The 16,234-nt window shown below is 42.6% G+C and overlaps 1 pseudogene; it reads left to right on the top strand.

The window, feature by feature from the left end:
- Window positions 1-1,682: 1,682 nt before the first annotated feature.
- On the top strand, window positions 1,683-14,252 carry LOC118082752 (vesicular inhibitory amino acid transporter-like; annotated as a pseudogene).
- Window positions 14,253-16,234: the final 1,982 nt, after the last annotated feature.

Raw genomic sequence — 16,234 nt, 5'->3', positions numbered from 1 at the left:
CTTTTAGTAAATAACATTTTATTGCTTTGGTATTTTAAAATTTTGTATAGCTTTTTCTTTTTTCCCATGGCAAGTCCGTTTGACACAATTTATTCAGTAAGCAATGAATAGATGTAATGAACAACAACAATGTAGATCTCCAGAGCTTCTGGATCTATACAGAAAGGGATCTAGAGAGTTATTGACTAATCCACCTACTTCCAGGAGCACTATTTAGCAAATGTGCCCCAGCACCATTGTGTTGCTGCCAATTATTAGCAGCTGGAGGGGCAAGGCAGCAGCAAAGTTAGGGCTACGAAGATGCACCAGCAGGACCGATCAAACACTCCTGCCAGTTTGCCCACCGAACTCTGACTTCATCACCACCTTCACCTCCAGGTAAGCAGTAACGATGCCACTTCCAGGATGCTATTGCTGCAGCCCCACTGGGCAAGCCCCTTCTTCTCACTTCCTTGAGAGCTCTTAAGACGGCTTTTTTATTTTTATTTTTTCTGGAGCCTCAGTAAAAGATTGCACCCCCCAAAAAAGTGAATGGCCGTCAAGGTGACCCAAATGGCACTCGCCAGTCACAAGCGGAAGATGCTACATTGTTCATGAGCTTTGGGAGCATGTCTGTGGCTTTTCTTTCTGTTGCTCACATCAGGGGAAGTGAGTCAGATAGATGGGAACAAGTTTGTCCGTATGGAAATGAATGGGGGAAAGAATCAGCGGGAACTGATGTGTTCATCATAGTCAACCTGTCCTATCCCAAAGCGCTCCTTTCAATCAGTTTCATCAGCCTAATGGGCTGTGAAGTGCCTGCATATCAGATGGTGGCACTCTGTCAGGGGGGCCCTTTAAACTGCAATGCTCAATGCACAACAGGATTTTTAAATACCACTTCTACTTCTCCACTGCCACACAAGGCTTTGGGATATTTATTTTTTTATTGTGACAGCCCTCTTTGCATTACTAAAACTTCAGCAGCCTATCAAAACTTGTGACAACCCTACCATGAAAACGTTGTTACGATTTGGGACAGGGGTGGAGCAAAGAGGATTTCTTTGTAACCCTTTGGTTTGAGATTTTCTCCTCCCATGTATAGAAGGGCTATGCACCCAAATGTTTCTCCTCCTGCTTGCAAAGCAGACCTTAAATATCGCACATAACTGGTTCATGTAGCTAGCCTTTATGTAGTTATTCTTAGCAACAGTAGCTAAGTCACTGCAGTGCGTAATGGCAAGGCACCAAAATATTGCTTGCTTTTTATATTATATCAGTGAATGCCTTGTGCTCAATGAGAAGGATAGTCTCATTGTTGCTGTTTGTTTAATTGCTACACACCCATGTTGCACACATAATCATTAACATGCTCACCTCTCTCTTTACACATATATACAGTCTGACCATAGGATGGAAGATTCAAATCATTAGTACTCTAACAGATGCTGCTACTGTTTTGGGGTAAGGGGCTTCCCAGAGCCACAGCAGTTGATTCTCACAAAGAGCAAAATCAGGCCTCTGTGTGTTACCATCTCCAACTGCAAGATTAGACTGGCTATTCTTACAGTCAGGTCTTTCAAGGCCATGTAAAAGCCTTCAGTGAGGAAGCCTGGTGAACATTCTGTGTGAGGGAGTTCCATAATGACAGAGCCAGACACTGAGAGGCCCCCTGTCTTGTACCTACCAGCCTGGTGGACCTCATGAGCAGTCTTGCAAACAGGGCCTCCACAAATGAACTGAAGAGCTTGGTAAGTGTTGTGTATTAAAGTAATAGCACAGCCAAGTATGTATTGTAATATAGAGTTTATTGTATTGTATTACAGAGTTTATTTGAATGTATAAGTTCCAGAGGGAACATCTATCATTTGCTGGTTCAGAGTGCAGGATTTGGATCCGCTGCTGGATTGGTTTCCGCTGGAGGGAATCCTTGCCATTGGTTCCCGCCAAAATGTATATTTCCCCTGCTAGTTCTCTGTTACTATATAAGCCCCAGTTTTCCCCATTCCCTGTGTTCTGGCTCTTACTTGTTCTTTGAAGTAAAGAGATGTTGTACCAGATCCTCGCCTCCTGCTTCTTATTTGCACTGAACTGAAATCACTGAAGACCCACTACACAACAGTAAGCTCATGTGGGTTCAGGCAGTCCTTCACATAAACTGGTGCCAACCCATTTAGGGCAACAACCACCAGCACTTTGAATTGGCCCTGTGAGCACATTCAAGACTGAGTTCTAAAACAATTTTTTCAAGAGCGCACAGGCCAGTGTAAAACCTCAGTGCAGATGTAACACTAAACCATAGTTTGTACTATGTGATTGAGGTTTGTCCCCGTGCACTTGCTCCATCTGTTGTGCACCTGGATTGTCTTCCTTACTTCTGGATTAGCAGCAAAACACAGTTTAGCCCTCTTCCGGGGCAGTATTCAGAAAACAGGTGAAGGAGCAGTGGGAATGAGAATGCTTATTCTGCCATCATTTCCTTCCATTCATGGAAAGCAACTGTGTGAGTTGGGGAACCACCTATATCAGGCGTCAGCAAGGTTATCCAGCCATGACCATCATCTGTGGGCTGACAGGCGCAGTGTGACACTGGAAATGGCGTCTGCGCATGTCCGCAGTGCCGAAAATCGCTTCTGTGGCTGCGCAGGTTCCGGAAATTGTGCCTGCGCAGAACCGATTTTCGGCATCTGGGCATGTGCATATGTGATTTTCGGCGTCTGCACAGGCGCCATTTCTGGCGTCGTTCAGCGTGTCCCTGTGCCGTGCTGCACCGGTTTAGCGCAGCACACGGGGGACTCACCGAGCGGGCGGCTCGGTTCACAGGCGGCCTGTGGGCCGGATAAATGGCCTTCACGGGCTGCATTCGGCCCATGGGCCGGAGGTTGCCGACCTCTGTCCTATATCTATAGAGTCCACTCACATTTTGGAATCCTGGATACTCAGGACTCCAAAACACAGGGAGTCTCCACAAATACCCAAAGCTCTCCACTTCACACAGTTGCTATCCAAAAGTTGAGGGCAATGAGCATTAGGACCCTCATCTCCACTGTTCCTCCACTCGTGGCTGAAGGACTTTTGCTCATTGGGCCATTAACTGCAAACTATGGTTTACTGCTATTCCTGAACTAAGTGAGGAAATCAGTGTGTACAGGTTTTTGCCCATCCTGCCCTCAAAAGAAACACACGCATTCCACATTCAGTCTGCAAGAAAAATGTTCTAGCACCTTTTCCTTTTGACTCAGACTTTGATGCCTCCCAATTTTTATAGAAACAGACACAGAGAAGTAAATTGATGTTTTTTTTCTGCCTCCCATTCCTGACTTATCCCTGCCTTTCAAGGCCATTCCATAGATTACATATATTATGTCTGCCTAACTGAGGCATTTGTCTTTTTCCTTTGAGATGTGCATTTTCATGTAGTCTTCAAGTGAAAGCCATAATTACAATTCTTTCGTTTCCCATGTGTAGCCTGGAAGCGATAGTGCTAAGAATGAGGGGAGAAAAGTAAAGTAACCTTCATTAGTCAATACATCTAGGCTTCTGATAACTATTGAGGAGGGGATGTCTCGGTACACATTTGTCTGAGATTGAAACTTATAACTGTCAAAACTACCTTTACTCTCCACTTCATTCTTTGTGTAAATTATTTTCTTTAATGTACAGCCTTTGAGAAATCTTAGCGACGCTTGGAGGAAAACAAGGCAAACAGAATATAGATGCTGGGCCTCCGTGACTGACAGCCTAAGGCTAAAAACTTTTTTACAGCCAAAAGCTTTTCCTACACAGAAACATGTTCTCCTCAGATATCAGCGGGTACTGGGCAGTGACTGTACTTTTAAGCCAAGGAAGAGTGACCCCTAGTGTTTACAAACAGAGATTCTGAAATCAGGCCCTGCTTTCCAATGATTTTAAGACTGAAAAACCATATATGTTAATTATCCCATTGCGTATTATTGGCATTTATAGCACAGAGGTATCCAAAAGACTGTGTTCTCCCTTCCCAAACACACCATAGCTAATCTATCATGCACCACTAGGTGTGTAAATCCAACAAATGGCACACTTTCTCTTTGGAAAAAGCACAATGCTTTGCTTGAATGAGCAAATAGACCTATTCCAGAAGACTAAATGCCCTAAACACTGATTACACAGAATACAGAGGATGACAAATCACACCCTAAGTCTCAGAGGTAGTGAGCTGCACAGAATGTTTGCACCTGGAGCTAAGTGGAGAAAATAAACCTTTCCTTCTGCCACATTCCTTGCTACAGGGGAAAGGAAGAAGAAAAGAACATAGCTATCTTAAGTGACACCATTTCTGAAAAAAAAGGCACATGCAGGAAATGATCTTGCCAAAATCCCATTCATTTCAGTGGGTAGGAAATAAGCAAGTGTTCCCTGCGTAACACACTCTCAGACACAAATCAGTCGGAATTAATAAAGGCATCACCCTCCCCAGTTTTAACCAGTAATCAGCTTAATCCTCCCAAATGATAAACTGTTCTCTTCCTTTTGCCAAAAACCTATGTTTGTCACTGGAAGTGTGTGTCAGGAATCCAAACTTGTATCATTTCCTCAAGAATGAACATGCATATTTTTGAAAAGTAATGTTGTAAGTAACCAAAAAACTGGCATAGGGTCAAAGCTTATGATATCAGACTAGCCTAATCCCCCATCCCCCAATGTGCCTCGAAGGGATTCTCTCCTATTATCTGTTGTACCTTTGAACAGTATCTGAAGGATGATGTGTACAGGTAAAATGAGAAGTAGGATTTTTCCACAATCCTCACTCCAGCTTCCTTTGAGGGTGGCCACTCACACATCACCAAAGGAGAAAAGAGGACACCAATTTACATAAAATCTGCATATGCTAATTAGGTATAGATGCCAGGCCACCTGTGTGCCTGCTGAGTCTGCTATCTGGTGCTGTTGATCGGCACCTTTGCATTTTCTGTTCTCCTTTTTGTAGTTCTTTCTCTTTCAGCTGGACTTGGACTGGGTGGCTCATCAAATAGAAGATGGTCCTCTGTAAAACGGGATACTTATTCACCCCACATCCTATGCATTTTCAGAGATTACTGATTACTGTCTGGACAGGATTTATGCAAGTACAGTTTACAGAAATTATGATGAGCATGCATGCTGGGTTTGAATGAGGCTAGAGGGCATCCTCCTACTCCTCATTCAAAGTCCAGTCATCATAACATGGGAAGAGTCCAGTGGTGTCCGGCGAAATATTTCTTAGGAAACAGAGTCAGAGGTGCCAGCTTGCGAGGGTGATTGGGAGGGGCGTTGCAAGCAAGCCTGGGCATCATGCTTCCCTCCCTAAGCCAGGGAGAAGCTTCCTTGGCTTTGAGAAGGGAGTGACAGGCCTCTGACAGAAGGCTGGAGACGTCCTGCCTCCTTCCCAAAGCCAAGTGGACTTTGGGAAGGTGGAGGGAGGGCTCTTGGACCCATCAGCACATTGTGCCTTCCTCCCTAAGCTGGGCCATAAGCTTCTTGGGCTTTAGGGTAGTAGCCTATTCCTCCTAGTCCACTGACTATGAGGCCAATGGAACGGTTCTTGAATATTTATGAAAATATCACAGACATGCCCAAATGTTTTCTCAACATCAGCAAAATGCACCACCAGGCCAGAAGCTTCCTGGGCTTTGGGGTGTAATGTTCTACACCAGGCATCCCCAAACTGCGGCCTTCCAGATGTTTTGGCTCACAACTCCCATGATCCTTAGCTAACAGGACCAGTGATCAGGGATGATGGGGATTGTAGTCCAAAACACCTGGAGGGCCGAAGTTTGGGAATGCTTGTTCTACACCCACTCCATTGAAAACTCCAGGAGTGAATATGTGCTAATAAACAATTATTCTTCGACACTAGCCTCCGCTGTGCCTCGATCTTCCCAACAGATACACAACCTTGGATAAGAGCCTGGAACTCCTGGAATCTCACAGCGCTTGTGAACATTGGGTTAGTGTGTAACATTATTTTAGTTTCTTTTCACCCTAAACACTGGGAAATGAGCCGTCTGAAGAAATATGCTAGGATAAGCAACTAGAAACCCAAGGCCAAATCTAGTTGCCTATCCGAAGGCAAGAATGTGTAGGAGAGAGTGGATGACTGTGCCCATCAGACTAGCTAGAGGTCCTTTTTCAGAGGTTAAGGTCGTACCTTGCTTTGCCAGCCGCCATACTCAACATGAAATGGTCCAAGCATGCAAAAAGCATGGCCTATGACACCTGCTATGTGAATAGACTGGGGAAAGAAAAGTAATAAGGAGAAAGGAGGTGGATAAAGGAAGGGAAAGGAAGCCACAACAAGGGAAAAGAGGAGACAGAAAAGAAAACCAGACAAAGGGAAGGAGGCCACCTTCTTGTACTTTGGACAGCCTTGGCCAAGGCCACAGACTGAATACACAGGTATATTCCAGAACACACACAAAGAGGCACCTGTGTGCATAGCTGCCAAGTTTTCCCTTTTCTCGCGAGGAAGCCTATTCAGCATAAGGGAATTTCCCTTTAAAAAAGGGAGAACTTGGCAGCTATGCCTGTGTGGCACCTAAGAGTAAGGTATTTTTTTTACTGTCAGCTCACACACTTCCCTGTCACTTTGACAACCCCTGTTTTGCACAGACCTACGGTAAGTACCTTATTTGATTTGTAAATGCTTGGCCATTGTTTCATAATGGCTTGCATTCAGCCAGCCCTAGGCTAATCCCTAAACCAGCCCAGGGATTCCTTGTTTGGCACATACCTGTAGCTTCCATTTTTCCTTCCTATCCCCAAATCACAGAATCATAGAATTGTAGAGCTCGAATCCCCACCCCCCACCCCCTTAAAAACTTCTCTCTCTCTCTCTCTCTCTCTCTCTCTCTCTCTCTCTCTCTCTCTCTCTCTCTCTCTCACACACACACACACACACACACACACACTGCGCCAGCACACACTAAATTAATTTGCAAAGGTATCTGGGTCTGAAGCAATCAGATTACAAGGCCAACCCCTTAAACAAAGAAAACCACATTGGATGAAGTTGTTTTTTTATTTGGCAAAACAAGTCAGAAAAAAAATATGGAGAAAGGAAATTGATTTGAAATTGTTGAGCTTGTTTTCTTAGACACCATTTCGAGCTCCGTGGTCACAAGGCAGCTTTTCTCCCTATTAAAAACAAACAAAGCAATGGGGTCGTTAACTTCCAGCATCATTTTGTAATACAAATGTTTGCTTCAGGAAAAAAAACCCTCAAACCAACAGGAAGAATTTTATTAAATGATTAAAACCCAAGTGTCTTCAGTAATGGAATAGCTGGTTTGCTAATTTTGGACAGAGATGGCTGTTAAAATCTGGGGTTCCTAAAAACTGGTCCTTTATTATTATTATTATTATTATTATTATTATTATTATTCAGAAGATAAATTCTGACATTTTCAATTTTTCAACTGTGTTTTCAGCTTTATGCTAGCACCAGGAAAATACATTTTCTATAAACACACAGCAGTATATATGAAGAGACACCTGTAAGCAATGTAATGTTGTGTAATAGCATATTCCCCTCCACAGAGACTCCTGGGAGTCTTTATTCTTTTTATTTTCATCTTTCTGGTCCATAGAGATGCTCACAACACATTTAGGAGAACCAAAGCACATTTCCTAAATGTAACAGCTGCAAAAAAGAGGGGGGAAATCCACCTGGGGAGGTTAATAGGGGCTCACCTTTGCACCTCTATGCTTGTTCTTATGCTGTGCAGTTGTTTTTAAATCAGTGGATTTTTTTGTTGTTGTTCTAATTCATTTTATGGAGTACTGTACTCTTGTCAGTAATTTCAGGGCTGTACTGGTGCTGCAAACTAGCAGGACTGGAAATCCATCTCCCAGACCTGTTGCAAAGGCTCATCTAGTTCCTTTGCGTGGTTAAGAAGGACCACACAAAAGTCATGGGGCAGAGCAATCCAAACTATAGGAAGCCAATGTAATTTAAATTATGCCAATGTATCATAGGTAAAGGTAAAGGGACCCTGGACCATTAGGTCCAGTCGTGACCGACTCTGGGGTTGCGGCACTCATCTCGCATTATTGGCCGAGGGAGCCAATCCAGGTCATGTGGCCAGCATGACAAAGCCACTTCTGGCGAACCAGAGCATTGCACAAATGCTGTGCAGTTGTTTTTAAATCAGTGGATTTTTTTGTTGTTGTTCTAATTCATTTTATGGAGTACTGTACTCTCGTCAGTAATTTCAGGGCTGTACTGGTGCTGCAAACTAGCAGGACTGGAAATCCATCTCCCAGACCTGTTGCAAAGGCTCATCTAGTTCCTTTGCGTGGTTAAGAAGGACCACACAAAAGTCATGGGGCAGAGCAATCCAAACTATAGGAAGCCAATGTAATTTAAATTATGCCAATGTATCATAGGTAAAGGTAAAGAGACCCTGGACCATTAGGTCCAGTCGTGACCGACTCTGGGGTTGCGGCACTCATCTCGCATTATTGGCCGAGGGAGCCAATCCAGGTCATGTGGCCAGCATGACAAAGCCACTTCTGGCGAACCAGAGCATTGCACGGAAACGCCATTTATTTTCCCACCAGAGCGGTACCTATTTATCTACTTGCACTTTGACGTGCTTTCGAACTGCTAGGTTGGCAGGAGCTGGGACTGAGCAATGGGAGCTCACCCCGTTGTGGGGATTCGAACCGCCAACCTTCTGATTGACAAGCCCTAGGCTCTGTGGTTTAACCCACAGCGCCACCCGCGTCCCGCCAATGTAACATATCCCTATTCTAAACCCTGGCAGAGGAAAGACAAGACTTCAAAATAAAGGTGTTGTTGTTGTTGTTTTTTGCAAGTGTAACTTTTGCTGAGTTCCTAGGCCACGTGACCAAACTGAATAGAGTTTGGAATAGGGTTAAGTCTCCCCCTGCTCTGTCCTGCCTGCCCCCACTTTTGAGGAGTTACCCCAGCGTCATGTGTCAGCTTTGGCTGAGTCTGACTGCAGAAGGATGGAGGACGTATGCTGACATATCTCTGACTGAGCTGGGATGGGGGATTTCAGTTGGCTCAGCCAGAGACCTACCTATTTCAAACTCCACTCATTCCACAGTTCTTGGCTTTGGATTATACAAGTTTGCACTGGCAATGAATGACAAGTGCCAGAAATAAGAATCTGATGAACTTGCAGAAGCAAGCAGGGCAGACTTTCTCTGCTTATGTGACTCCTTTTAGTAGAGGTGAGCATGCCCCACCAACATCAGTTAGCCCTCAACTAGCCTCTATCTGCCTGCCTCCTTAACATCCAGTCCAGTAGGTGGTGCTGCCAGCCAACTTCCTTTGCCATAATCTCACTGTTGCCCTTATAGAATTTAGCAGGGAGGAGGATGGGGACAAAAACTGGAATTAGTTGACCCTGCATGTCAACTCCTGCTTGCCTTCTGCCCTATCTGTTCCAATGGGCCCCAGCCACCATGGCTTACGTGTAACACTCTTGCAGTGCAAGAATGAAGAGGATGCAGCTTTGGACAATTGCTTCAAAAATAATGCTGAAGTGGATCTTACTCATTTATTTGTTTTCTTTCCAGAGAGGTGGCCACCTTAGTGATGGCAGCAGAATAGAAGAAAGAGTGTTGTGGAACCTTAACAACATTTCTCTGGGCCACAGTCTGCTTCATCAGATGCGTGAAGTGTTATCCCCCAAATATTCACATGATTTGGTGGTGATGGTCAACTTGTAAAGAATGCAGTCAGAGAGAAATGAAATGAAAAGTACAGGCAATGCCCTCCAATCCCTCTCACTATCAAGAAAATATAACAAGCGAATAGAAAAAGAACCTATCCAGTTGACGCTGACACAAAACCCCACACGTACACTAAAAAATAATAATATACGTTTCACAAAACAGCTGTTGAAAACACCAACACTCTGGTATAGGTAAGCCAGTCAATTTATATAATAAGCTGCATATATTTTTGTTTTTGTTCAATCCATTTACAGCTGAAACTCGGAAAATTAGAATATCGTCAAAAAGTGCATTTATTTCAGTAATGCAACTTATTATTTTTAATTTTTACAAATGCTTTCTTTTGGAAATTCCACAGTAATAAAACAAATAGTTACAATGATACAAAAATAAACATCGCTATTACATTTCATTTCATTAATTACATTCCATTTATAATTGACCCGCCTAACAACAAATTACAATTACAGCAAATAAAATCTTGACATATCTTGCTTTGCATGCATCTATCTCATATATTGGTTTCACCTTTTAAATTGCGTTACTGAAATACCGGTAAATGCACTTTTTGACGATATTCTAATTTTCCGAGTTTCACCTGTAAATAGTTGATGGGACTATTTTAAAGCAGGGGACTCCATCTCTGGGAGAGGGTGGTCTACAGAGTAACATAACATGGGCAGGAATGTGGCAAGGGGGACAGTTGTCCCCCTTAAATCTGTCATAATCCCCAGATTCCCATCTTTCCTTTCTTCTTTCTTCTTTTTAAGAGTAGGTTTACAGCATTTGTAGAAACAGAGATATGAGACAAAAAGCACAGGCACTATTTTTCTCAATTTATTTTTGTGAGAAACTAGCCTTCTCCCCTCTGTTATGTTTTGTCCATCACTCCCCTCCCCCCCAAAAAATATTCCCATGGCCATGTAACATACTTGTTCCTTGCAGTTGCTCCACTGTCCCTGGGACATTTATCTATTAGATCCTTATTAGATCCTTATTTCCATAAATAATTTTCTCTCCTTTTTTCTTTCTTTCAATTATCTTTCATGAAATGAAAAACACTGACAAAACTGTGACTGATGCCCGTGGTATATTTGCAGACTTTTTAATATATAAATGAGAAATGTCAGTGAGAACTGTTTATCTGAAATTGAATCTTTTTTATGCATAACTTGGTTCAAGAGGTTGCCAGTTTCAGTACTACGGTAATGTGAATTAAATTGCCATAAAAATAACACACTGGGCATGACGGTACATGAAAAGTGTGAGACTTTCATTTGGAGGGTCACCCACCCAGTTTTGTATGTACTGTAGAGAAATGTTGTAGGTTTGAGATAGGTAGATGGAGGGCAGGTAGATAGAACAAATATGTTTGAATTTAGGGTAAACAGATTTGCCTCTCTTGAGCAATGCATACAATGCAATATAATGTTATATAACATGGCATAGCTTAATTTTGGAAAGTTGGTTTCTCTGTGCCCTTCAACGCCTCTAAAGATATCACTGCCCAATTTGGCATGGTGGTTTCTGAGATCAATGAGGTTTGGGTCCATATTTGAATACCATCAGACGCCATTTCAATTTAAGATATTGGACTGGACCTTTTAAAACTGCATTGATATTAACCATATCTGGCAAGAAACTAATAGGACTGTGAGTCAGATCTCTAAATCCAGTCAAAGGTGACTATGGGGTTGCAGCGCTCATCTCACTTTTCAGGCTATAGGAGCCGGTGTTTGTCCACAGACAGCTTTCCAGGTCATGTGGCCAGCATCACTAAACCACTTCTGGTACAACGGGACACCATGATGGAAACCAGAGCACACAGAAATGCCGTTTACCTTCCTGCAGTAGTGGTACCTATTTATCTACTTGAACTGGTATGCTTTTGAACTGCTTGGTTGAGAGAAGCTGGGACAAAGAAATGGGAGCTTAACCCACCGCGTGGATTTGAACTGCCAACCTTCTGATCAGCATGCGCAAGAGTCCCAGTGGTTTAGACCACAGTGCCACCCATGTTCCTTAATTGAACATTAGCCCCACCCCTAATTGAATTGGAGTGAGATCTTGGTTGGACGTTTGCTGGGTTGGCCCAGTTAGGTAAGGCAGGAAGCAGTGCACAGCCCTCGAAAATAACAAATTACATTATCCATTTATAAATCACAGTAATTTTTGATTTCTTGGAATTCCTGAGCAAACCTAGATACTTTCTGCTTATCTGCTATGCAATCAGCTATGCATTTCTTCTTCATTCTTCTTTGGCAATCACTCGTAGCTGAGAAAGACTGTCTACCATAAACACGGTTTTAACAACGAGTCCGTAAGTGACTGTGGAAGCCAATTCTGGATCCACACATCCTTCCACAGTGGGGACATTGGTTTCTGGGTGGGAGTTGATCACGGTGTGGATGTGCCAAGCGTGCCTTCCTCTTAGTATGTTTCTCCCTTGTGTCCTGAGTTTGAGTGTCTTCAAAGCTCATGACACCTTTGTGTCATGGCTGTTCTCCAATTAGAGCGGTCGCAGGCCAGTGTTTCCCAATTGTCAGTGTTTATACTACATTTTTAAAGATTTGCCTTGAGAGAGTCTTTAAATGTCTTTTGTTGACCACCAGCATTACGCTTTCCATTTTTAAGTTCGGAATAGAGTAGTTGCTTTGGAAGACGATAATCAGGCATTCGCACAACATGACCAGTCCAACAAAGTTGATGTTAAAGTATCATTGCTTCGACACTGGTGAGCTTCACTTCTTCCAGTACACTGGCAGTAGGTGACACAAAATATCTCTGCCCAAGGCCCTGAAGAGATGTTGCCTGTCAGAGTAGGCAGTACTGGGCACAATAGACAAATAGTCTTGACTTGTGCAGCTTTCTATAGTATAAAGTATCACTGGCAGGGTCAAAGGCTACAGCTACAGAATTGGTGCCAAGCCAAAACAGATACCTATCTTCCACACAATGTATTTTTTTTTAATTTTTAAAAAAACACTTTGATGGTCTTCTTATCTAGCATGCATTTAAAATACACATATATATCTGCTGCTTAAATATTGCTGCTGTTTGTAACAGAGTGGCTGTATTCACGATTAAAGGAAAATTCAGAACATAAGTATTTGGGATCAGAAGAGTATAAAGGATGTGTATCTGCCTTATGGGTGAAGGTGAAGAGTTCTTCCTTTCATGAATCTGTGTAAAATCCATAAAAAAGTAATAGTGCAAGGTCAGAACTATGAGAGGGATGCTATTTCTAGGTCCCCCTGCTTATTTATCCAGCAGTACCACCTCCCTGCTTGCACAAAATGCATGGGGACAGCGAAAGCTCTTTGATTTTATCATTATTGAACTGCTATTGAACATTAATATGCACATTGATTAAATAACTGCTTCGCAGCCTTTTAAATTATGCCTGCAATCACATCAGCACTTGATATTTAATAGGAGCTTGTCTCTACAATTTGCTTGTCTTCAATTTTCTGGCTTATCTGGATTTCTGTGCTTCTGCCAGCAGTTATTTTCCCTGCTAACTTCATTCATCATGAATATACACATTTCTGGCAGCTATTATTTACTGAGACAGGTTAATGTAACCGCGATCCTTCCATGCAATTAGCAAAAGGTAGCCACTGACAGCTGTGAGTTTGAATGGGTTGTTTCTAGTAAACATTTTGCTTCAGGTTGGGTTTTTTGTTGTTGTTGTTCTCTCTCTCTCTCTTGTCTCTAGGGGATTTTTGTTCTAGGTTTGCCATATGCTGTACTCCACAGTGGATTCAGTGGGCTGCTTCTCAATATCCTGGCTGCAGTTTTCTGCTGCTGCACTGGCAAAATCCTAATAGCATGCTTGTATGAGGAAAATGAAGACGGGCAGCTGGTAAAAGTGAGAGGCACATATGAAGACATTACTAATGCTTGCTGCAAAGAGCCGTTTCCGAAACTTGGTGGCAGAGTTGTCATTGTGACCCAGGCGATGGAACTGATCATGACATACATTTTGTATCTGGTTGTTAGTGGCAACGTGCTGTCACACAGCTTTCCAGATCTCCCAGTGACCGAGAAAACATGGTCAGTAATTGCCTGCGTAGCCCTGCTTCCTTGTGTGTTCATCAAAACCCTCAAAGTTGTGTCCAAGCTCAGCCTCTTTGGCTCCCTAGTCCATTTTGTCATTTTCTTTGTAGTGATCACATACTGTCTGACCTAAATGCACCTGTGGTTCTGGGCAAGATTCAGCCTCTCAGTCGAATTTGAGAGTTTCCTGATCTCAGTAGTTTTCAGGTACACATCCCACATATTTCTTCCTACCCTAGAGGGGAATATGCAAAATCCTGGAGACAGTAGATCAATGCCGAATTGATCTTTTGGCCTGTGTCTTCAAGACAATCTTTGCACTGACTGCATTCCTGACTTGGGGTGAAGAAACAAAGGAGGTCATTACTGACAACCTTCCATCCTCATTGCAAACCTTAGTGAACTTGTGCCTCTTAGTCAAGGCACTTCTGTCTTACCCAATGTCATTATTTTCAATGACAGAGATTTGGCATGCTTACATAACTTGAAAAGACTTTGATGCTGGGAAAGATTGAGGGCACAAGGAGAAGGGGACGGCAGAGGAAGAGATGGTTGGACAGTGTTCTCGAAGCTACCAACATGAGTCTGACCAAACTGCGGGAGGCAGTGGAAGACGGGAGCGCCAGGCGTGCTCTGGTCCATGGGGTCACAAAGAGTCGGACACGACTAAACGACTAAACAATAACAACATAACTTGGAGCCACATGTCTCTATCACTTCCTGCAATTTTGATGGCCATATGCAAAGCACATTTTGCTCTTCTGATGGGTTTAGCAGGTAGTGACCTTCCTCCTTCCATCTCTTTTTCACTTGAAGCTGAAATGAGGAAAATTAATATTCCTGGAGAAATGTACAGACATTTCTGTGTTTACCTTGGGCATCTTCTTCAGCCTAGGTGGTCTTGTGTGCTCTATAAAATGTCTACTGAAAGCGTTTGGATAAAAGTAGCAAGACTAGACCAAAGGCCCTTAAAAGTAGCAAGACTACACCAAAGGCCCTATTGTAAAAAAGTAAAGTTTAGAGAAATAAAGAAAACATAAGCAATTGCATCAAAGTCTGCACTGAAGTTGGATCCAATCATGGTTTAGTCCCGCTGGAATCACTGGGACATGATAGGAATGACCTACAGGCTCCATTGATTTCAGGGGGACTAAAGCTTAACAAGCATCCACTATATCCAGCCAAGCTATCCATGCATTTATGTCAACAATATATATTTTTTTATGTTGAATACATTTCAGATGGAAAGTGATTTAATTCCCAAATGGAATACCAAGATATCATACAACAGTAGTAGAAGAGTTTGAGGCAAGGCGAATCCAAAAATGTGAGACAGGATATATAGTTCATATCTGGAGCTGTGTTGTTTTTTTAAAAAATAAAAAAATTCTAGCCTACTGTGCAAAGAGAATGCAGCAGAATAACACAGGAGGGGGAAACAGAATTACTGGCCTATCACTTTGCCCCCACAATGGTCCACTCTTCCATTGTCCCTAAAGACAGATTGATGCCAACAACAAACAACAAACCCTACGCCAAAGGATAAATGGACACAAATCTGACATCAGGAACCACAAGACAGAGAAACCAGTAGGAGAACACTTCAATCTCCCAGGACATTCTATACAAGATCTCAAAGCAGCTGTTTTATTACAGAAAAATTTCAGAAATAGACTGGAAAGAGAAGTTGCTGAATTGCAACTCATTAGCAAGCTTAAAACCATGGAGCCACCTGGAATGAACAAAGACAAAGGTTTCTTATCTCATTAAACATGATCAAGCTTTCCTTAGCACCTCAGCCCTTGCTTTTCCCCTGCAAGACCAATTGCAGTCATTAACAGTTGTTAACAGTCATCAACAGGTTTACCACTCCTATCAGCCCATCACCCATTCCCATCACCCCCACCCCCACCCTCTGAATATACATAAGGGTCTGGTGGATTCTGTTTCAGTGTATCTGACGAAGTGTGCATGCACACGAAAGCTCATACCAAAATAAAAACTTAGTTGGTCTTTAAGGTGCTACTGAAGGAATTTTTTTTATTTTGAACAAACAACAAGTTTAGGATATAATGCCAGGTGCTTCTGTATTTTGTTCCTCAACTGAAATCCTTTTCACATCATTGAGAGTCAGAGAATATTCTGTCCATTCCCCAGGACCTAACATTTTGCTCTGGATATATTTCATAGCAGAACAAAATCTCTGCCTTCAATGAGGCTGCTGCAAACTGGCCCAGTACATCAGTGAACCCGATAAAATGTTGCCATTCTAACAATCTAATGATACAGAGTATTCACTGAAAAAAATAAAATTCCCTCTGAACCATGGGTATTGTTTAAGGTAACTTCTCCATTGTTTTTCATTTACTTTTAGTAATCACTTACCCCCACCACACAAAAAACGGACATTGCACCATCCTAAGTACCAGTAGATATTTTTGAAAATTGTATTTGGTACAAATTCATCTTT

Source organism: Zootoca vivipara, chromosome 3 (genome assembly GCF_963506605.1).
Source record: "Zootoca vivipara chromosome 3, rZooViv1.1, whole genome shotgun sequence".
In the NCBI taxonomy this organism is placed as follows: domain Eukaryota; kingdom Metazoa; phylum Chordata; class Lepidosauria; order Squamata; family Lacertidae; genus Zootoca; species Zootoca vivipara.
The sequence above is the reverse complement of the archived record's forward strand: the minus strand, read 5'-3'. Positions and strand labels throughout refer to the sequence as shown.